The sequence below is a fragment of the Microcaecilia unicolor genome, chromosome 6, assembly GCF_901765095.1.
Source record: "Microcaecilia unicolor chromosome 6, aMicUni1.1, whole genome shotgun sequence".
In the NCBI taxonomy this organism is placed as follows: Eukaryota; Metazoa; Chordata; class Amphibia; order Gymnophiona; family Siphonopidae; genus Microcaecilia; species Microcaecilia unicolor.
The window spans coordinates 251395775-251419453 of NC_044036.1; the positions used below are offsets into that span (position 1 = coordinate 251395775).

General features: G+C 40.6%; 1 protein-coding gene across 1 annotated transcript in view; it reads left to right on the plus strand.

Moving 5' to 3' along the window:
- LOC115472725 (collagen alpha-1(XI) chain-like) overlaps window positions 1-23679 on the plus strand; it is a 381963-nt gene that overhangs the window by 170893 nt on the left and 187391 nt on the right. The window lies entirely within an intron of this gene.

Sequence of the window (23679 nt, forward strand, 5' to 3'; positions counted from 1 at the left end):
GGACCACAGGAGCTGCACATACTCATTTTCCTGAAATCTGCTGGAATATGAGAAAGTTGAGAATTCTTTTAGTTGTTATTAGTAATTGTTTGGTGTAATTTAGAAGTAATTTATATATGTCTGTGCTGTTGCAATTGTATTGATATTTTAATGTTTTCCTTTATTTTAATTTATTGCTGTTGGGCTATGACTGAGAAAAATAAATTAGAAATAAATAGCTAATTCTGATTTTTCAGATTAAACAAGTGTCTGATAGGGATGTACAGCCCAAAAATGTTTTTCTTGTCATTTCCCATATCATTATGATAATTGTTTTGTGTTTTTTTTTTTTGTTCATTATAGAAGAAATATCATTAGTAGTGCACATTCTTTTGCAAAGAGCATTCACTCTATTAACTACACATGAAAAAAAACCCCAAGATTTTGGGATTTCCTGTCTTTTTGGGCAAAAGCGATACAAAATGTTGTTGACATTTTTCATGCCATATTTCAGATGAATGCATATCCCTAATGTCTGTTGCACCTGTCATTGTCATAACAACAAACCCCAAAACTAATTTTTCTAGCAGTTATCAAACTAACCTCTAACTACCAAACTTTGTTTTTGACTATGGTTCTCATGTTAATCTTAAGAAGGTTTTAGTCTGTGGTTCACCAACAGCAGAGGTTCCTTGAACTGTCCCGGTGGGAATCCCAGCCAGTCAGATGTCAGGATATTCACAATGAATATTCATGAGTTAGATTTCAATACATAGTAACATAGTAGATGACGGCAGAAAAAGACCTGCACGGTCCATCCAGTCTGCCCAACAAGATAAACTCATATGTGCTACTCTCTGTGTATACCTTACCTTGATTTGTATCTGTCATTTTCAGGGCACAGACCGTATATGTCTGCCCAGCACTATCCCTGCCTCCCAACCACCGGCTCTGGCACAGACCGTATAAGTCTGCCCAGCACTATCCCCGCCTCCCAACCACCAGTCCCGCCTCCCACCACCGGCTCTGCCACCCAATCTCAGCTAAGCTTCTGAGGATCCATTCCCTCGGAACAGGATTCCTTTATGTCTCTATTGCATGCAAATCTAACTCATGACTATTCATTGAGGGTATCCTAAAAACCTGACTGGCTGGGGTTCCACCAGGACAGGTTTGGGAACCACTGACCTACTGCCATTAGTTAACTCCTTTGACTCTTTCTCTGGATTTATTTATAACCTTTTTCTTTATGTCTGAGCAGTGAGAAACAAGGAACTTCAAAATCTTCTTCTTCTTCCCTGTCTGAAATCTTAGATGTAAATATTTTTTTATTGAAAACAAGAAATTACAACAGACTTGAAAAAAAAAGAAAACATACTCGAACAAGAGAGCTCAACATGCCAAACAAACTGCTATTACACAATCATAAAGAAGCATTTAAATATCTTCAACTTCAAAATTAACCCCAAAAGATCACATAATTCCCTTTACACTTTAAAGCTCTTAGGGGCCCTTTTACTAAGCCGCATAGGTGCCTATGCGCATCCAATGCATGCCAAATTGGAGTTGCCACTTGGTTACTGCATGGCCCTTGTGGTAATTTCAATTTTGTCACCCGTCTGAAAAATATTTTTTATTTTTTGGTGCGCTGTGGCTACATGCGTTGACCATTACCACTAAGTCAATAGCTTGTGGTAAGGTCTCAGACCCAAAATGAACGCGCGACAATTTTCATTTTGCCGCATGTCCGTTTTCGGCAAAAAAAGGCATTTTTTTTAGGTGTGCTAAAAAAGAATTCTGTGCACACTCAAAACATGCATCTACAGTACCGCAGGCCATTTTTTAGTGCACCTTAGAAAAAGGACCCCTAAGTGTCGGTAAGCCCAACATGGGCTTTACCCCTCACTATTCCAGAACTACCACAGGAGCTCAGTGGTAGTTCCCACCCCCTGTCTGTGCCACTTCTGGTGCTACAAAAATATGTTCTAGTTTTGTAGAGCTGGTGCTTACCTGGCAGTAATCGCTGCCCAGTTACCACCGGGTTAGTGAGGGAGCCCTTACCACCACCACAATGGGTGGCAGTAAGAGCTCCCTGTCAAAATGGCCATGTGGCAAGTGGTTCTCTTTCCGCACAGCCATTTCTTTTTTTTTTAAATGTTTTTATTGAGAAGAGAAACACACCATACAGATAGGTAATTCACAGAGTACCAGAAGTACAAACATCAAAAAGAGATTCCATTCTACAGATGCAGATAAATGTCATATAGGTCTGGCTCTCACAAATGATGGGGAAGTCCCAACATAACAATGACATAACCCCAGTGAATCAGTACGACCATTTCTTTTTGATCAATAAAGACAGCCTTTTACCCCATGCAGTAAAAATGGGGGCATCAACATGTGTCAAAAACACATGCTGACGCTAGCACTGGACCTCCTTTTACTGCAGCTTGGTAAAAGGACCCCTCAGTGCTGTAGGTATTTAATAAACATTTTTATACAGTCTGCCTTCTCTTTTACAGACCTGCTGTAAATATAGATAAATAAGTAGAAGCCAAGATTATTAGCTGATTGATCACACATCTCATTTTAGATACAGATGTGTAGATTTATTGCAGTATGTTTGGGTAGCTTGTGAGATGTATTTTGTAAGTGTGAAAAACAGTAAGAAAGAGCCTTGTCCGCGTCTCATGATATCTTGTGTGGTTGATGTGGCTGGAAACAAGCATATCTTTGAATTCTCTGTTTGTTTACTGTGTAATTATGTACCCTAATTGTGCATCCTAAACAGCAGTGTTACTTAATTGTTTCAGTCTGTTGTTGGTATGTTAAGTTCATTGCTGGAAAGTCCTCTTGTATATGGTCAAACAGAAACTTTCTAGACTGGGTTAAATCAGGAACTGAAAGGATGGCAGCGACGTAAGAGTTACATTATCCCTACAAAGTAATCTTGAGTAACAGCCAATCTCTTTCTTAGACCACTATTAGCGATTGAGGGAGGGAGAGGCTACTAGATAAGGAGATCCAAAAATAATACACAGAAACAAAATTATAGGTAAGTGGCCTGGCCTGAATATTCCCACCCTATTCTTTTTTCTGAATCAGTTATTCCAACTATCATTCCATCAGTCTATTTGACCAGTTTTTCATATCCAAAAATGCTCAAAGTTGTTCTGGGGGGAGGCGTGTCAAGATGGCGGCCTGAACTCATCTGCTAGTCGGTCTGAGCTGTTTTCTGGCATTTCTTCTACTAGTTTCATTACCCAATGCTTCATACCAAAAGAAAGGGGACAGTGAAGGGTCAACTGCAGCTGGCCAGAACCTCATCTCCTATCCAGCAAACGCTAGACAGATATAGGACGAGCATCCCACCGAATACCAGAGTGTTGAACCCTGCTTTGAGAGCCGACGGAGGAGCGATGGCGCTCGTGGGAACTGAGACATCTTTATCTTCTCCGGAGCTTAATCCACCACCATGTCCTGCGTACTTTCGGGGTATAGAGGAAGGCCCAGCTGAATCGGGAGTCGGTAGCAGCAAGGTCTTGGTCGGCAGCGTTCTACCCCAAACTGCAGAGGAAACGAGCTTGGAGTCTGAAGCTCCCGTTGTGGTTTCATTGGAGTCTATTTGGAGGGCAATTCAAAAATTAATAACTGCAGTTACCAAATCAGCCCAAGACACATCTCTTCTCGTGAGTAAAGTAGATGCTTTAACTTTGTCGTTAGAAAAAGTTAAACAAGATTCAGTGAACCAAGTTTTACAGACGCAATCAGAGGTTGAAAATTTAAAATCTATTACTGATATATTGGTTAAAAATAAACTTATGACATGTCGGAAAATAGAGCAAATAGAAAACCACAACAGGCATCTAAACTTAAGAGTACTGAACTTTCCTATGGCTACAGGAATAAATGCGATGGATTTCTTTAAAAAAATACCTAGTAGAAATTCTTCAATATCCTCCTTCTGTTATTCCTCCATTTAACAAAATATATTACCTTCCATTATCTCCTTGAACTGGAACGGAGCCATTGGGCTCTGAGAGTTTGCCTCAAGTTCAGGTTCCTGGGCCGAGAACTCAGGATATTTCTTCTCTACTCGAAGAATCTTTGTCAGAAGTAACAATGTGACGGACTTTAATAATATCATTTGTATTTGAACAAGATCTAAATTCAGTAATGAAGCTATACTTTAAGAATTAATTAAAAACCTTTTGTGGTCATAGAATATGGATTTTTCCTGATGTGACAAAGACAACGCAAGACAGAAGGAAATTATTTCTAACTCTCAGGGAAGACACGAAGGCATTAGGAGCAACACTTCTCTTGGCATATCTGTGTAAATGCCTAATTTGGTTCTTGGGCACAAAATATGTTTTCTTTGAACCAATCCAAAAATTTATATACCTCAAAATTCAAAGGTCCTACGTGGTTTAAAACTTTTCAAACTGCCATTACAGAGCATATATAAACACAATGATTTAAAAGAAATAAAAAAGAAAAAATACAATGAACATAAATTAACATAATTAAAAATTACACTGACAGCCATTTCTCAAAGAGAGGTTTTCAGTCTCCTCCTAAAGGAGTAATTTCAAGGATCTAACCTAAGGACCATACTGATACTGAAAAAAAAAACAAAAGAAAAAGCTTTCTAGTGCTTTCTATATTTCACGCCATTAGGTGAAAGGAAAAATAGCAAGTAACAACTTTTCAAACGTGTACATTTTCAAAATAAGAAAAAAAATTCAGTTGTTCAATCAGAAAAACAGATACTGAACAATAAATTGCATTATGAATAAATCATAAAACTTTAAATATCAGTCTCGCATGCACAGGAGGCCAATGAAGATTTCTCAACAAGGGAGAAACACTATTAAACTTAGTGCAACAAAAAATCATCCTTGCAGCATAAGTACATAAGTACATAAGTAGTGCCATACTGGGAAAGACCAAAGGTCCATCTAGCCCAGCATCCTGTCACCGACAGTGGCCAATCCAGGTCAAGGGCACCTGGCACGCTCCCCAAACGTAAAAACATTCCAGACAAGTTATACCTAAAAATGCGGAATTTTTCCAAGTCCATTTAATAGCGGTCTATGGACTTGTCCTTTAGGAATCTATCTAACCCCTTTTTAAACTCCGTCAAGCTAACCGCCCGTACCACGTTCTCCGGCAACGAATTCCAGAGTCTAATTACACGTTGGGTGAAGAAAAATTTTCTCCGATTCGTTTTAAATTTACCACACTGTAGCTTCAACTCATGCCCTCTAGTCCTAGTATTTTTGGATAGCGTGAACAGTCGCTTCACATCCACCCGATCCATTCCACTCATTATTTTATACACTTCTATCATATCTCCCCTCAGCCGTCTCTTCTCCAAGCTGAAAAGCCCTAGCCTTCTCAGCCTCTCTTCGTAGGAAAGTCGTCCCATCCCCACTATCATTTTCGTCGCCCTTCGCTGTACCTTTTCTAATTCTACTATATCTTTTTTGAGATACAGAGACCAGTACTGAACACAATACTCCAGGTGCGGTCGCACCATGGAGCGATACAACGGCATTATAACATCCGCAAGCCTGGTTTTCAATCTCTGCGGGAGGCCAAGTATACTGAATTACTTTTTTTCTATTACCAAGAATCTCACTAGAGGTTAACTTTCTTATACTAGAGGTTCAGTACAAATTAGTAACTATAGTAAAAATTGCCCCAGACCAGCAGGTAGTACTTTTGGTTCCTATTGCAGTACATTTTACTAGAAATGAGTGTTTTTCTGTCTCATTTGTAGGCCACTGGAAATTCATGTCAGTCCTCCCCCTCTCCCCCTATTAACACAAAAATAGTAATGTGCAAAGAAAGTTATTTGTGTTGATATAGTTCAGTATCATAAAAAAAACTAGTTGATGTAGAACAGGAATGAGCAAACTTTTTTTGTAGCACAGGACCACATTAGTGGCACATGCTTGATCTGGGGGCTGGCGTCATCTTGGTGGTTTAGTACCATAGATACGGAGTGGGGAAGGGGGGGACATTGGCTTAGCTAGTCCTGATACGTGTGTAGATCATTTGACAAGTCATCATAAGAAGGTATCTCATTTGAATTTTGTGTTGATCTTGCAAGAATCGTAGAAAACAAGACTTGACATACCCTACCAGCAGTGGTTCTGAATCCTGTCCTTGGGACACAACCAACCAGTCAGATTTTCAGGATACCCACAATGAGAGAGATTTCCATATAATGGAAGTAGTACATGCAAACTAATTTTATGCTCATCTACTCAAAGTGAAAGAATTGCAAGTGAGTAAACGGGATGGAAAATGTGAAAGCCAAATTATTCTCTTAGCTAGAAAATTGAAATCCAGATCCTGTAGGGTAACATTTTTGGAAATGCTCCTCATTCTACACGCAGAAGAAGCACACAGAGCTCTGAATCTCAATGTGTGGTTGAGACGATTGTGCAGGGATGAAGGATTGAGAGTCGACAGTTGCCCAGGGGCGCATGGTTCAGCGTGGAGTATCCTTGAAGGATACTATTGAACTAGAGAGTTGCATGGGGACAGAAATTTAGTGTGTCCCTGCCGGAATCTAACCCATCCCCATCCATCCCCAAGGAAATCTAACCCATCCCCGCCTCAAGTAATCTCCTCCATCCCAGCCCCCGGCCCGCCCTGCCCTTGCTGTGCCATACTGCAGTCACTGTGACCCTCTCCCATGAAAGCCAGATTCTATAAGCAGTAAAAATACTAGTAAAAGTATCATAAATAATTTTCTTCCATACTCTGCTAAATACAAAATTAAGTAAGATACAGATATCCATGAGCAGCATGTCCCCATCTCCTCTCCATCCCCTTCTATCCCATGTGCTCTATTTCCCCTTTCCCACTCCTCCATGTATGTCCCCCTTACCAATCTTTTTTCCCTCTTCCCTGCACCCACACTCCCTATACCCTTTTTACCAAGGAGATTACATAAAACAGGAGACAGGGTGAGCCTATCTATCCCATTATATGGGCTGAAGCCAGTAGGTGGATTGCCGCCACACTGGATCACCAAAAACAATAGCAAATGCTATTGAAAACAATATCAAAAAGACTATTAGAAAGAAGAAACTTTTTTTTTACATTTATATCACACATTATCCCAAGCAAACTCTTTTTCAATTTAGCTATATGTTTAAAAATACAGTGAGACAGAATAATAGAATTCAAAGTTGAGATTAGCATATATACCCAACTGGGCATTTAAAAAAAAAAAAAAAAGGTAAGTGCATTTTCATAATATACCACTGCAATCCTGAAAACAAATTCCCCTTACTCTCCCAGTGGTCACTGATCCTCCTCCCATCCCTCAAAGATGTGAAAGAAACAGCGTCTATGACAGTTTCAGATGTTATGGCCAAGCCTAGTAGAGCAGCAAGCAGGTCCCTGGAGTAGCTAGTGGTTGGTGCAGTGCTCTATAGAGAAGGGGACCCAGGCCCTTATCTCACTCTAATTGTTACACATGGTGGAAATTATGAGCCCTCCAAAACCCACCAAAACCAAATCCCACATATAGATGACACCTGTAGACATAAGGGCTATTATACTGGCGTATAGTTGGGTACAGTAGTTTTTATTTATTTATTTATTTATTTTTTATTGATCATTTTACTTAATTACATTCACATTTATCACATAAATGTAAGGAAATACAGAAATTAATATAAAGGAAAAAGAAAACATTTTCTCTCATCAATATTATAATAATTGTCCACAATTGGGGGATCCAAGATCAGGAAAACAATCTAAAAGAAAATAAGAAAAACACAAAATTGCTAATCTTACAATTCATATTTTGAGGGAGGAAGGTTAATCGGTAATTGCAGCCGGTACAGTGGTAACTAAAGGAAGCTGCTGCAGAGGATTCTTCATCTGTTCTTTTAACTCCACAAACTCTTGTAATTTCTTGGGTTCAACAAATAAGTAATAAGGAAATAAAACACTTACAAGGGAATCGCTCTAGGAAGGTCCCACCTAGGGCAATGATTCTTGGCATAAAAGCCAAGAATTCACACCTCCCAGTCTGCGACTCCCTTGATAAGTCAGGAAATATATTTATCTTTGAACCCAAAAAACTATCAACCATGTGTCGGAAATACAATTTCAAAACATTGTTCCTATCTAAATCAAAGACAAAAGTCACTAATAATATAACTCTCTATATAGGATATTTTAGGAAAATTTATCATTCAAGTTATTTTTCCTTAATTGGTTCTCCAGAAATTCCAATTTTTTTTTTTACAAGAAACATGTCTGTCCTTCATTATCAGATTAACTGATTTTCGTAGAGAAACCATTTCTGTAATCAAAGTCTCTATTTTTATATCTTGGACTTCCACTTTGGTAGATAAATATTGATTAATCACATATTTATTCCTGAAATATTTGTGACATCTGAAGAAGAAAGTTATTCACTTTCTGCAGCACTTCCCATAGTGCGTCCATTATAACATTTTTGGCTTCACCGAGTCCAATTTCTCAGCAGAAACTGCTCCAGATATCTTTGGGGGGGGGGGAAGAGCTCACTCTCCAATCCCCCAGTTGGTTTATTATCCGGCGTCAATGCTGCGCCAGGACCTCAGATCGCGTGAGAATCCTAATCCACTTCGGGCGTTTCCACTGTCGACCTCCATAGCGAAGCGTTACTGTTTCCGGGTCTTGGAGAGGTCATGCCAACAGGGGGACTCAAAGTCACTCCCTCTCCACTGAGATTCGGCGATAAAGCCTTGCTGTTCCCCGAAGCAGGAACCAATATCCCCGACATTATGACCCCGAATCTCTCCAAAGTAGACTGAGAGGTGGTGGGACCCCCAGCCATGTTCGAGGAGGATAACACCACGGCTTTGCCTTTTCTGTTCCCCATTCTCTGGGGAGCGCGCCTACTTCTTCAGGTATTCTGGTGTAAAACGGGAACTCAACTAACGTACGTCCTCCCTCCAGTTTGGGACACTCTTTGTCTGGTTTCTCCTCAGAGGCCTGTCTGATATGAGTAACCCTTCAGCATAGCCCTCTAAGTCATTGAAACACGGAAGCCCCTCCACCGGTACAGTAGTTTTTGGTGGGCTTTGGAGGGCTCACCACACAATATACGGGGGTAGCGGTGAGATGTGTACCTGGGAACTTTTATGTTAAATCCACTGCAGTGCCCCCTAGGGTGCCCCACTGCTCTGCTGGGATGTCTGTGGCCATTCTAGTAAGAATGTACCCCCCCCCCCCAATACACCCCAATTGCTTGTTTTTGTGCTTTTTTTCCCTTAGATGTTTGTTTCTGAAAATGGTCCAAAAAGATAGATGCACTAAGCACAAAAACATCTAGCAAATGGCCATTTTTGAAAAAAAAAAGTTGGATGTTTTTCTGGTTTGAAAATGGCCATGTTCACTATTAGAGTTTTGAACGTTTTCCGCAAAGCATTCAAAATTGGGTTTAGATGTCATATTGAAAATACCCCTCTATTTAGCACTAAATAAAGAGGTAGATATAATAGGCATCTCAGTGACCTGGTGGAAGGAGGACAGTCAATGGGACTGTTTTAACAGGATACAAATTATGTTGCAATGATAGTGGACCAAATTGGAAGGGTGGTAGTGCCAGGGCTTTTTTTGAGGGGGGTACTTGGGGGTACTGAGTACCAGCACCTTTTCCATTGTCTACTAAAATTGACCCATGGTCTCCATGTTTTAATGAAAGAGCTCAGGCTTTACACAGCAATTCTGCCTTATCATAGGTTCTGTTACTGGTTGCAGGGGGCCTGGCTATTGTGGGGTGGGTCCCTCAGTGATCACTCCCACCCCTGAAGTGTGGCCTGCCATTTGAGTACCGGCACTTTTTTTGCTAGAAAATATGCACTGGGTAGCGCTATATGTTAAAGAGGGAATTGAGTCAAACAAAATAAACATTCTACATGCAACAGCAGCGTGAAATACTTCTGGATAGAAATTTCATGTGAGAAGGAAAGGAGAATACTGTACTACCGTTCCCCAGGACAGATTGAACAGACAGATGAAGAAATATTTACAGAAATTAGAAAAGCTGGCAAATTGGGCAACAGTGTAATAATGGGTAATTTCAATTACCAAAATTTCAAAAAAACATCAGCACCCTTTCTCTGCAGAGTCACCACCAATTAAGTGGCGAAAAAAGTATAGAAAGAGCTCCAAACAGGCAGCACTAAGACGGTAATAGCAGAGAACTCACTTTAATCATTGGTTACACCAAAAAAACTCCACTTACAGAAGCAACAGTCAAGTCCTTGACCTGAAGTGGGCATAAAGTAATAATTCACCCCAGTCCAATCACTCTTCTTAGCAGCAAGTTGACAGCAAACTCAATCAGCCATTTAACAGTACACTGAACAGTTCATAATTCATAGTCCAATGTCACTTATCTAATCTTCCTGGTGAGGTCCCAAATTCACAGCAGGAGACCCTGTTTCACCCAAAGGCATCATCAGGGGAAAAAGCCAACTGGTTTCAATAACATCCATACTCAAAGTGGCCACGGAGGATAGAAAACGCCCAGCTTTCACTTCTCAGCACCATAGCATGACGTCATGACGTCAAGCAGTTGACTGGATAAATATTACAGCAGGGACCGCTAGGGAGGTAAAATTACTAGATGTAATAAATGACTTCTTCTTGGAGCAACTAGTCCAGGAACCAACAAGAGAGGGAGCTATTTTAGATCTAGGCCTTAGTGGTATGCAGGGCACAGTATGAGAGGTAACAGTGTTGGGTCTGCTGGGAAATACTGATCTTAACATGATCAAATTTGAGCCAATATCTAGAGTAAAGCCAAAAAGGAAATCTACTGTAGCAGCATTTAATTTTCAAAAGGGCAACTATGATAAAATGAGGAAAATGGTTAAAAAGAAACTAAAAGGATCAGCTGCAAAGGTTAGGACTTTAAATCAGGCATGGACATTGTTTAAAAATACCATCATGGAAACCCAGACCAGATGTATTCCATTTCCACGTATTTACAAAGGTGGAAAGAAAAGCAAACAGCATGGTTAAAAGATGAAGTGAAAGAAGTTATTAGAATTTTTAAAAAATCCTTAAAAGAATAGAAAAAGTACCCTAGTGAAGAAAATAAGCAACATAATCACTGGCAATTTAGATGCAAACATTGATAAAGATGGTTAAAAGAAAGTATGAAGAGAAATTTGCCACAGAGTCAAAAACTCGCATAAGAACATAAGCATTGCCATCAAGCCCAGTATCCTGTTTCCAACAGAGACCAATCCAGGTCATATGTACCTGGCAAGATTCCACAACAGTAAAACGGATTTTATGCTGCTTATCCTTGAAATAAGCAGTGGATTTTCCCAAGTCCATCTTAATAGTGGATTAGGAAAATATGCAAACCTTTTTTAAACCCTGACAAACTAACTGCTTTTACCACATTCTCTGGCAATGAATTCCAGAGTTTAATTTACTCGTTGAGTGAAGAAAAAAAAATTTTTAATTTCTTTTTAGCTTCGTTGCGTGCTCCCTAGTTTCTAGTATTTTTGGAAAGGATAAACAAGTGATTCACGTCTACCTGTTCCACTGCATTCAGTATTTTTTAGACCTCTATCATATCTCCCCTCAGCTGTCTCTTCTCCAAGCTGAAGAACCCTAGCCGCTTTAGCCTTTTCTCATAGCCTTTATCATTTTTGTCACACTTCTCTGTACCTTTTATAATTCCAGTATATCTTTTCTGAGATGCGGTGACCAGAGTTGCATACAGTATTCAAGGTGTGGTCGCAGTATGGAGTGATACAAAGGCATTATAACATTCTCATTTTTGTTTTACATTCCTTTCCTAATAATTCCTAACATTCTATTTGCTTTCTTAGCCGCTACTGCACACTGAGCAGAGGGTTTCAACGTATCATCAACGATGATACTTGGGTGTTGACCTCTAATGTGGAACCTTGCATCACATAGCTATAATTTGGAATCCTCATTTCCACATGCATCACTTTGTACTTGCTCACTTTAAACATCATCTGCCAGTTAGATGCCGCCATTTGAATGCACGGTCTCCCAGTTTCATAAGTTCCTATTGCAATTTTTCACCATTCGCTTGGGATAATTGAACGTTGCCTGCGAAATCTATTTTGGCGGCAGCGCAACAGCTGGCCGGAACCATATTATCGAAAAAGATGGCTGGCCATCTTTTTTTCGATAATACGGTTTAGCCTGGCCAAATGCAAGAGTTCACCGGGTTTGAGATCGCCGGTTTTGTTTTTCAGCGATAATGGAAAAAAATGCCAGCCATCTCAAACCCGGCGAAATCCAAGGTCATGGGAGGAGCCAGCATTTGTAGTGCACTGGTCCCCCTGACATGCCAGGACAGCAACCGGTCACCCTAGGGGGCACTTCTAAAAATGTTTAAAAAATACACAAATAGCTCCCAGGTGCATAGCTCCCTTACCTTGGGTGCTGAGCCCCCCAAATCCCCCCCAAACCCACTCCCCACAACTCAACACCATTACCATAGCCCTTATGGGTGAAGGGGGCACCTAAATGTGGGTAGAGTGGGTTTTGGGGGGGGGTTTGGAGGGCTCAACACTTAGCACCACAAGTGTAACAGGTAGGGGGGGGATGGACCTGGGTCTGCCTGCCTGAAGTGCACTGCACCCATTAAAAACTGCTCCAGGGACTTGCATACTGCTGCTGTCAGGGAGCTGGGTATGACATTTGAGACTGGCATACAGGCTGGTAAAAAAAGGTTTTTATTTTTATTTTTTTAGTGTGGGAGGGGGTTGGTGACCACTGGGAGAGTACAGGGAGGTCATCCCCCATTCCCTCTGGTGGTCATCTGGTGAGTTGGGGCACCTTTTTGAGGCTTGGTCGTGAAAATAAAAGGACCAAGTAAACCCGGCGAAATACTGCTTAACGCGTTTTTTTTCTTTTCTATTATCCGCGAAAGCCGGCCATCTGGTAGCCACGCCCATGCCTGCCCATGGCCCGCCTTCGCTATGCCGCCGACACGCCCCCTTGAACTTTCACCAGCACTGTTAATAATAATGAACATGCTACATAAATATAATGAGAAACCGTTGAACAGTATAAAGTTCCTATGGTCAGTGAAGTGCAAGTATTAAGGCAAAAGACCTATGAGTCACAAACCTGTGAAAACAATGAGGGAGTCATAGAATCAACCTTGAGCAGCCTGGTGTGAAGCAGAGACAGGAGGCTGTGTAAGGGGGGGCAGAAGGAATGTTGCTTGCAGACATTTGTAGATAAGGAATGTAAGAACAAGCTTCAAAGAAAGGGATTGCTGATGTGCACACATTGGGTGCAGTATGAATGTAAGTGTATTTAAACTGAGGAGAAGATAGGTATCTTAAGCAAAGCAAAGCAAAAGCAAAGCAAGGCAAGCATATATCTCTGTATTACTGCTGAGCAAATATATATATCTCTGTATTATTGCTAAAAATATATTGTGTAAGCAGACTTTGCTTCCAGTGTGGTGTTCCCACGCTGCCTCTGTCTGACGGAGGACAGTTGAAAAAAAGAAAAATATTTTGATTATTCTTCTTTATAATAGGTGTCAGTTTCTTTGTTTACACACATATAAGGTGTAAATCAACAAATTGGCGACCGCGGCAGGATGCGGCTGCCGTCGTTCGGATTAAGTTTTTGGATTGGTAATCGTGTGACTTTCTTTCCTATGATCTCCAGAAATGGCCAGCCTGGATTGAGTAGGTTATAGACTGTCAATCAGCTGAACCGTGAGTATATCTTGAAGCAAAGTCTTTTGAAAAATTGCTTTTTTATTTTTATTCTTGTATCTTTCATTATTTATATTATTGTTTGCTGTGTATTTTGCTAGCTTAGGCATTGTTTGTTATTATATCATGAGACCTTTTCAGTCTAAGAACGAACTATCCCCTCAACCCGCTGCAGAGGGTCAGGGAGAAACATCTATCACTCCTTATGTTTTGTATGTAGATAGCCGAAAGAATTGCTCACCCCTTGTGCATGTTAAGGATACTTTTCCCTTTGAGGCACCCGTTATTCAAAAGGTCTGTGAGAAATGGACTGGATATGCCTCACAGGATTCATTTTTATCATGGCCAGGTGGTGGTTCATTTGTAAGAACTCAGCTGTTGTCTGTTTTAAAATACATACAACAAAACAAAAAGGGAAAATCCTTGCAGAAACACTTACATGTTTTAAATCTTTTTATGGTAGCAGCAGACTTATACCATGCTGATAAAATGAAAATTGAGACACAGATGCATGAAGGCAGACGAGGAATTTCAAAAACAGCCTCCTTATCAGAGCTCTGAAGCTGCCACAGCAACACTACAACATCTTGGATACCTTTTGCAGAACCAGCTGCCACTGCTGAATTAGGACAATTACAATCATTATTACATGTTGTTACCCATGAATTGGACATTGCTTTAACCACCCTATAAAGGCAGATTGATGATGATGTTTGTGAACTTATTAATGATACCTCATGTTGTACTGTTATCAGAAATCAATAATTGTTAAAAATGCAATGCAGCACATTCTTTCTCTAGCAAGAATTCAAGTAAGTGATTATGAAGGGATATTGGACACGTCATGGTGGGATACCATAAAAAATTGGTTTGGAGGATTAGGTCCATGGTTAAGAGAGATTGTGACTGGATGTATTGTTTTCATATGTGTTGCAGGACTCTTATTATGTTGTTTGCCTTGTTTACTTGGTTGCTGGAGACGAGCATGTCAAGATTAATTGAAAATGACCATGGTAACTCAGATACAAAATATAATGCCTGACACCAGTGACTATGAACCAAACTGTCCTGGGTTACTGATGACTCCCGAAAGTTCTGTGGTTTGATAGAAAATGTTTGTCATTGCCATGACGGCCTGAGGTGTTACCTATTTATAGGATGATGCCCAGTCTAACAGTGATGAAAACTATAACCATGAAATTTTGGTGAACCTTGCTCTACAAGGTTCAAGGGAGGATTTGTTAATAATAATGAACATGCTACATAAATATAATGAGAAACCGTTGAACAGTATAAAGTTCCTATGGTCAGTGAAGTGCAAGTATTAAGGCAAAAGACCTATGAGTCACAAACCTGTGAAAACAATGAGGGAGTCATAGAATCAACCTTGAGCAGCCTGGTGTGAAGCAGAGACAGGAGGCTGTGTAAGGGGGGGCAGAAGGAATGTTGCTTGCAGACATTTGTAGATAAGGAATGTAAGAACAAGCTTCAAAGAAAGGGATTGCTGATGTGCACACATTGGGTGCAGTATGAATGTAAGTGTATTTAAACTGAGGAGAAGATAGGTATCTTAAGCAAAGCAAAGCAAAAGCAAAGCAAGGCAAGCATATATCTCTGTATTACTGCTGAGCAAATATATATATCTCTGTATTATTGCTAAAAATATATTGTGTAAGCAGACTTTGCTTCCAGTGTGGTGTTCCCACGCTGCCTCTGTCTGACGGAGGACAGTTGAAAAAAAGAAAAATATTTTGATTATTCTTCTTTATAATAGGTGTCAGTTTCTTTGTTTACACACATATAAGGTGTAAATCAACAAATTGGCGACCGCGGCAGGATGCGGCTGCCGTCGTTCGGATTAAGTTTTTGGATTGGTAATCGTGTGACTTTCTTTCCTATGATCTCCAGAAATGGCCAGCCTGGATTGAGTAGGTTATAGACTGTCAATCAGCTGAACCGTGAGTATATCTTGAAGCAAAGTCTTTTGAAAAATTGCTTTTTTATTTTTATTCTTGTATCTTTCATTATTTATATTATTGTTTGCTGTGTATTTTGCTAGCTTAGGCATTGTTTGTTATTATATCATGAGACCTTTTCAGTCTAAGAACGAACTATCCCCTCAACCCGCTGCAGAGGGTCAGGGAGAAACATCTATCACTCCTTATGTTTTGTATGTAGATAGCCGAAAGAATTGCTCACCCCTTGTGCATGTTAAGGATACTTTTCCCTTTGAGGCACCCGTTATTCAAAAGGTCTGTGAGAAATGGACTGGATATGCCTCACAGGATTCATTTTTATCATGGCCAGGTGGTGGTTCATTTGTAAGAACTCAGCTGTTGTCTGTTTTAAAATACATACAACAAAACAAAAAGGGAAAATCCTTGCAGAAACACTTACATGTTTTAAATCTTTTTATGGTAGCAGCAGACTTATACCATGCTGATAAAATGAAAATTGAGACACAGATGCATGAAGGCAGACGAGGAATTTCAAAAACAGCCTCCTTATCAGAGCTCTGAAGCTGCCACAGCAACACTACAACATCTTGGATACCTTTTGCAGAACCAGCTGCCACTGCTGAATTAGGACAATTACAATCATTATTACATGTTGTTACCCATGAATTGGACATTGCTTTAACCACCCTATAAAGGCAGATTGATGATGATGTTTGTGAACTTATTAATGATACCTCATGTTGTACTGTTATCAGAAATCAATAATTGTTAAAAATGCAATGCAGCACATTCTTTCTCTAGCAAGAATTCAAGTAAGTGATTATGAAGGGATATTGGACACGTCATGGTGGGATACCATAAAAAATTGGTTTGGAGGATTAGGTCCATGGTTAAGAGAGATTGTGACTGGATGTATTGTTTTCATATGTGTTGCAGGACTCTTATTATGTTGTTTGCCTTGTTTACTTGGTTGCTGGAGACGAGCATGTCAAGATTAATTGAAAATGACCATGGTAACTCAGATACAAAATATAATGCCTGACACCAGTGACTATGAACCAAACTGTCCTGGGTTACTGATGACTCCCGAAAGTTCTGTGGTTTGATAGAAAATGTTTGTCATTGCCATGACGGCCTGAGGTGTTACCTATTTATAGGATGATGCCCAGTCTAACAGTGATGAAAACTATAACCATGAAATTTTGGTGAACCTTGCTCTACAAGGTTCAAGGGAGGATTTGTTAATAATAATGAACATGCTACATAAATATAATGAGAAACCGTTGAACAGTATAAAGTTCCTATGGTCAGTGAAGTGCAAGTATTAAGGCAAAAGACCTATGAGTCACAAACCTGTGAAAACAATGAGGGAGTCATAGAATCAACCTTGAGCAGCCTGGTGTGAAGCAGAGACAGGAGGCTGTGTAAGGGGGGGCAGAAGGAATGTTGCTTGCAGACATTTGTAGATAAGGAATGTAAGAACAAGCTTCAAAGAAAGGGGTTGCTGACGTGCACACATTGGGTGCAGTATGAATGTAAGTGTATTTAAACTGAGGAGAAGATAGGTATCTTAAGCAAAGCAAAAGCAAGGCAAGCATATATCTCTGTATTACTGCTGAGCAAATATATATATCTCTGTATTATTGCTAAAAATATATTGTGTAAGCAGACTTTGCTTCCAGTGTGGTGTTCCCACGCTGCCTCTGTCCGACGGAGGACAGTTGAAAAAAATAAAAATATTTTGATTATTCTTCTTTATAATAGGTGTCAGTTTCTTAGTTTACACACATATATAAGGTGTAAATCAACAGCACGGTGACAGGAAAGCGGCAATGGTGTCAAAAAAGCCGCTTTTGATTATATGGATTTCGCTGCTTTTGAGAGATCGCCGGCCATCTCCCGATTTATGTCGGAAGATCGCTGGCGATCACTTTCAAAAATAAGCCTGTGTGTGTCATCAGCAGACTTAAAGGGGTTCTTTACTAAATCTTAGCTCTAGTTATCTGTAGCAGGGCACAATTTATTCCTATAGGTACTTTTGTCAAATGCCTTTTGAAAACCCAGATATACAATTTCGACCGGCTCACCTTTATCCACGTGTGTACTTACTCCTTCAAAGAAATGTAGTAGATTTGTGAGGCAAGATTTCCCTTGACAAAATCCATGTTGGTTTTGTCTCATTAATCCATACTTATGTATATGTCTTGTAATTTTGTTCTTTATGATAGTCTCTACCATTTTGCCTGACGACAGTGTCAGGCTCATCAGTCTATAATTTTCTGGATCACCTCCAGTACCAAGCTTGATTTTAAAGATAAATTGCATATTATTAACAATAGCTCTTCAAATTCATTTTTCAATTCTGTCAGTGCTCTGGGATGTATACCATCCAGTCCAGGTGATTTGCTACTCTTCAGTTTGTCAAATTGCCCCATTACATCTACCAGGTTTACAGAGATTAGCTTAATATTCTCTGATTCATCAGCATTTCTGGCACTGGTATCTGTTCCACATCTTCTTTGGTGAAAATCGAAGCAAACAATCCATTTAATCTCTCTGCTATGGCCTTGTCTTCCCTGAGTGCCCCTTTTACCCCTCAGTCATCTATCGGTCCAACTGATTCTTTTACTGGCATCTTGCTTCTAATATACCTATAAAAGATTTTACTATTTCTTTTTGCCTCCAATGCAATCTTCTTTTCAAAGTCTCTCTTTGCCTTCTTTATCAGCGCTTTGCATTTGACATGCAATTCCTCATGTTGTTTCCTATTTTTTTCAGTCAGATCCTTCTTCCATTTTCTGAAGGATTTTGTTTTAGCTCTTATAGCTTCCTTCACCTCACTTTTTAACCATTCCAGCTGTCGTATGGCCTTATTGCCTCCTTTTTTAATACATGGAATACATCTGGTCTGGGCTTCCAGGATGATATTTTTAAGAGCATCCATGCCTAATGTAAACTTTTGACCTTTGCAAATGCTCTTTTAAGTTTTGATTTTTTTTTTCTGATATTTCTTCTCATTTTATCATAGTCTTCTTTTTGAAAGTTAAATGCTAATGTATTGGATTTCCTGTGTGTACTTACTCCAGAGATTATATCAAATTTGCTCATGTTATAATCACTGTTATCAAGTGGCCCCAGCACTATTACCTCCTGCACCAGATCATGTGCTCCATTAAGGACTAGGTCTAGAATTGTCCCCCCTCTTGTTGGTTCCTGAAACAGCTGCTCCATAAAGCAGTCCTTGACTTCATCAAGGAATTTTAACCTCCCTAGCATGCTCTGATGTTACATTTACATTTACCCAGTCAATATCGGTGTAATTAAAATTGTTGTGTTCCCCAGTTTGTTAGCCTTCCTAATTTCTGATAATATTTCTGCATCTGTCTGTTCATCCTGGCCAGGTGGACAGTAGTACAATCATATCACTATTCTTTTCCCCTTTACACATGGAATTTCTATCTATTTGGATTCCAAGGTATGTTTTGTGTCTTGCAGAATTTTTAGTCTATTCAATTCAAGGCCCTTCTTAAAGTATAATTCTACCCCTCCACCAATTCGATCCACCCTATCACTACAATATAATTTGTATCCTGGTATAACAATGACCCATTGGTTATTTTCCTTCCACCAGCTCTCAATAATGCCTATTATATCTATCTTTTCAGGTACATCAGAAACAGAAAACCTGAAGGAATCCATGGGACTGTTAGATCATGAAGGAGCAAAGGTGCACTAAGGGAGGGCATGGCCATAGTGGAGGGACTGAATAAATTCTTTGCTTTGGTTTTTATGGAAGATGTTTGAAGTCTACCTGTACCAGAAATGGTTTTCAAAGGTTACAATGCAGAGGAACTGAAAGAAATCTTGGTGAACCTGGAAGACGTACCGAGTCAAATCGGCAAATTAAAGAGTAGTAAATCACCTGGACCAGATGGCATGCACCCTAGGGTACTAAATGAACTCAAACTTGAAATTGCTGATATGCTGTTAGTGATCTGTAAACTGTTGGTAAAATTGTCTCTAGTACCTGAAGATTGGAGTGTGGCCAATATAATGCCGATTCTTAAAAAGGGTTCTAAAGGTGATCTGGGAAATTACAGATTGGTAAGTTTGACTTCAGTGCTGGACAAAATAATGGAATTATGGAACACATAGATAAACATGATTTAATGGGACAGAGTCAGCATGGATTCAGCTGAGGGAAGTCTTGCCTCACAAATTTGCTTCATTTCTTTGAATGTGTGATTAAACATGTGATAAAGATGAGCCAGCTGATGTAGTGTTTCTAGATTTTCAGAAACCTTTTGACAAAGTTCCTCATGAGAGATCATGAGAAAATTAAAGGATAGGAGGCAATATTCTGCTATGGATTAGGAATTGGTTATTGGACAGAAAATAGAGGGTAGGGTTTAAATGGCTATTTTTCTCAATGGAGGAGGGTAAATAGTGGAGAACCACAGGGATCTGTACTAGGACTGATGGTATTTAACATTTATAAATAATCTGGAATCAGCATGACAAGTGAGGTGATTAAATTTGCAGATGACACAAAACTATTCAAAGTTGTTAAAGCATATGTAGACTATAAAAATGCAGGAATACCTTAGGAAATTGGAAGACTGGACATCCAAATGGGATGGACAAATGCAAAGTGATGCAAGTTGGGAAGAATAATTTGAATCATAATTACCTGATGCTAGGATCCACCTTGTGAATCAGCACCCAAGAAAAAGATCTAGGTATTATTGTGGACAATACACTGGAGTCTTCTGCCCAGAGTGTGACTGTGGCCAAAAAAGCAAACAGGATGCTAGGAATGATTAGGAAAGGGATGGTAAATAACTTCAAGAATAATATGCTTTTGTATTGCTCCATGATGTGATCTCACCTTGAGGTATTGTGTTCAATTCTGGTCGCCGTATCTCAAAAAAGAAATAGGGGACTTAGAAAAAGTTCAAAGAAGATCAACCAAAATGATAAAGAGGGAATTCCTCTCATATGAGGAAAGGCTAATGAAGTTAGGGCTCTTCAGTTTGGGAAAGAGACGGCTGAGGGGGAGATTTGATTGAGGCCTACGAAATCCTGAGCAATATAGAATTGATTAAAGTGAATCGATTTTTCACTCTTTCACAAAGTACAGAGACTAAGGGATACTCAATGAATTTACTTGGAAATACTTTAAAAACAAATATGAGGAATTATTTTTTCACTCAACGAATAGTTAAACTCTGGAACTCATTGCCGGAGGATGTGGTAACAACAGTTAGCGTATCTGGGTTTAAAAAAAAGGTTTGGACAAGTTCCTGGAGGAAAAGTGCATAGTCTGCTGTTGAGATAGACATGGGGAAAGCCAGTGCTCGCCCTGGGATTCATAGCATGGAATCTTACTATTTGAGTTTCTGTCAGGTACTTGTGACCTGATAGGCCACTGTTGGAAACAGCAGGGCCATGCCGACACGGTAAGCGAGGTAAGCATGGCAGGAGGGCGCCATCCTCTGGGGGGCGCCCCGCTGCACCATGCTTACCTCGCCCTCTTCTCCCCAGATCCTTGTCCTTTTTTTTTTGTTTTGTTTAAATTTACCTCTCCGGCGCGTGGCAGCGTAGCGTTAGTGAGGAGGCGGCGCTCCCCCGCCCCGACGTGTTAGTCTCTTCCCTTCGCTCGGTTCCCCCTTCTTCTGACGTCAGAAATGACGTCAGAAGAAGGCGGGACACTGAGCGAAGGGAAGAAGACACATCGGGGCGGGGGAGCGCCGCCTCCTTCTCACTAACGCTACGCTGCCGCGCGCCGGAGAGGTAAATTTAAACAAAAAGGAAAAGGATCTGGGGAGAAGAGGGCGGGTAGTGTAGCGATCGTTTTCGGGGGGGGGGGGGCGCGCCGGCGGGGCCAACTGCAGGGGGGCGCCGGAGACCCTAGGCACGGCCCTGGGAAACAGGATACTGGGCTGGATGAACCACTGGTCTGAGCCAGTGTGGCTGTTCTTATTGAAGATTTGGAGGTTTTTTTCTACCGTCATTTACTTTGTTTCTATGAATTATGATTTGTATGTGTGTCCCTGAGCATAGCATCTGTTCAGCTGTCTACAGGAATATTCACTGTATACCTACAAACTCTGTATAGTTCTCATGATGCTGTTTTGTATAACTCTTGAATTATTAATAAAAACACAATATAAATTTGAAACCCCCCCCAAAACAAAACACTGAACCAGTTTACATAGTAAATGATGGTAGGTAAAGACCAAATTGACCCATCCCATTGGTTGTGATGGAATCAGACAGTGCTGAGGAACCAAAGTAGATATTTGTGTCATGTAGCCAAGACTGAACTTGAACTGGTGCCTCTTCCATTGACAGAGGTGGCAAGGATGATTGTAGGTAATACTCTTGTTTATTTGTTTTTAAACATTTAGAGAGCAATTCTATAACTGGCTGCCCACCTAAACATACTCCTCGCGCACCTAAATGTACAGAATGTTAGCACTTTTGTGTGTAAGCATACACTTCCCCACAAAAGTTCCAGCAAGGTGCCTCAGCATTCTATTCTGTAAGGTCTATGAAAGTGGCATAAGAGGACATTCTATAAATGGTGCCAAAATTTCAGTGCTGGAAAAAATCGGTGCAGAACACTATTCTATAAGGGGTGTTCTAGGTTGAGCGCTGTTTGTATAATTGGAGTTAGAGCCCATTTCTGCATCAAAATGCCCTATTGGGTACCAGCATTCCCACTGGGGTTTAGCTGGTATAAATACTGGCACTGAACTTTTGGGTCACAAATGAATTATACAAACAGCGCTCAACCTGGAACACCCCTTATAGAATAGTGTTCTGCACCGAATTTTTCCAGCACTGAAATTTTGGCACCGTTTATAGAATGTCCTCTTATGCCACTTTCACCCCACGCGCAACTTTTAGGAATGCCCTTCTGAGATATGTGCTAGGGAATTTAGGCACGCAGATTATAGAATAGGGCACGGGGAGATGTATTTGCAAATTTCAGTTATTGTCAATTATCTGCAATAATTAACATCAATTAATTGCAATTAGCTTGTAAGCTAATTAATTTGCACACTGATATTTGATCCACAGTTGAATTTTGGCGCCGAAATCCCAGTGCCGTATATAGACTCCTGGGGATAGTGCGTAAATGCAAGAGGGTGTATGCATGGGCTGAGCATAGGCAGGACATGGACAGTGCCTCCACCAATGAATATTACTTAATGAATACTGTAAATGTCATGCTTCCTTACCACATTTACACAACCACAGTTAGACCAGGTCTATGACTGGTGTAACTGTGGGTACATAAATGTAAAGCTCCCCAATACCAGGTTAAAATTATACTTTACTAGTAAAAAAAGGCCCGTTTCGGAAACAAATGAAACGGGCGCTAGCCAGGTTTTCCTCGTGGTGTGTATGTTAGAGAGTGTGTGTGTGTGAGATAGAGAGAGTGACTGTGCGATTGTGAGAGAGAGATTGAGTGCTTGTGTATCTGTGAGTGAGTGTGTGTGTTTCAGAATGAGTGTGTGCAAGTGCGTATGTTGGACACAGTGAGTGAGAGAGACAGAGTTTTCCGAGAGCTACAGTGTGTTTGACAGAGTGAGAGTCTGGTTCCCCCCCCCCCAATCCTACTTTTGACTTTTGTTGCCCCCCTCCTGCCTTCCCCCTCCCCCCTCTGTCCCTTCCCCACCTCGAGTGAGTGAGTGTGAGCCCCTCCCCTCTCGCAGGGCCCCCACCCCCACCTCTCTGGTGTGAGGAGCCCCTCCCCACCTGCTTTTCCCTCTGTTAAGCGGTTCTGTCTTCCATCCCTAATGTCCTCCTCCTCCATGCCAGCATTCTGTCTTCCTTCCCCGATTTCCTCCTCTTCCATGCCATCATACCCTCCCAGCCTGAGTTGACCCTGTTGCTGTGAGGTTAGGTTTTGTGTGTTGATGTCGATTACCGAGGGTGGCTCCGGGATCTCGGTGCAAGTTCTGTATGTGTGACGC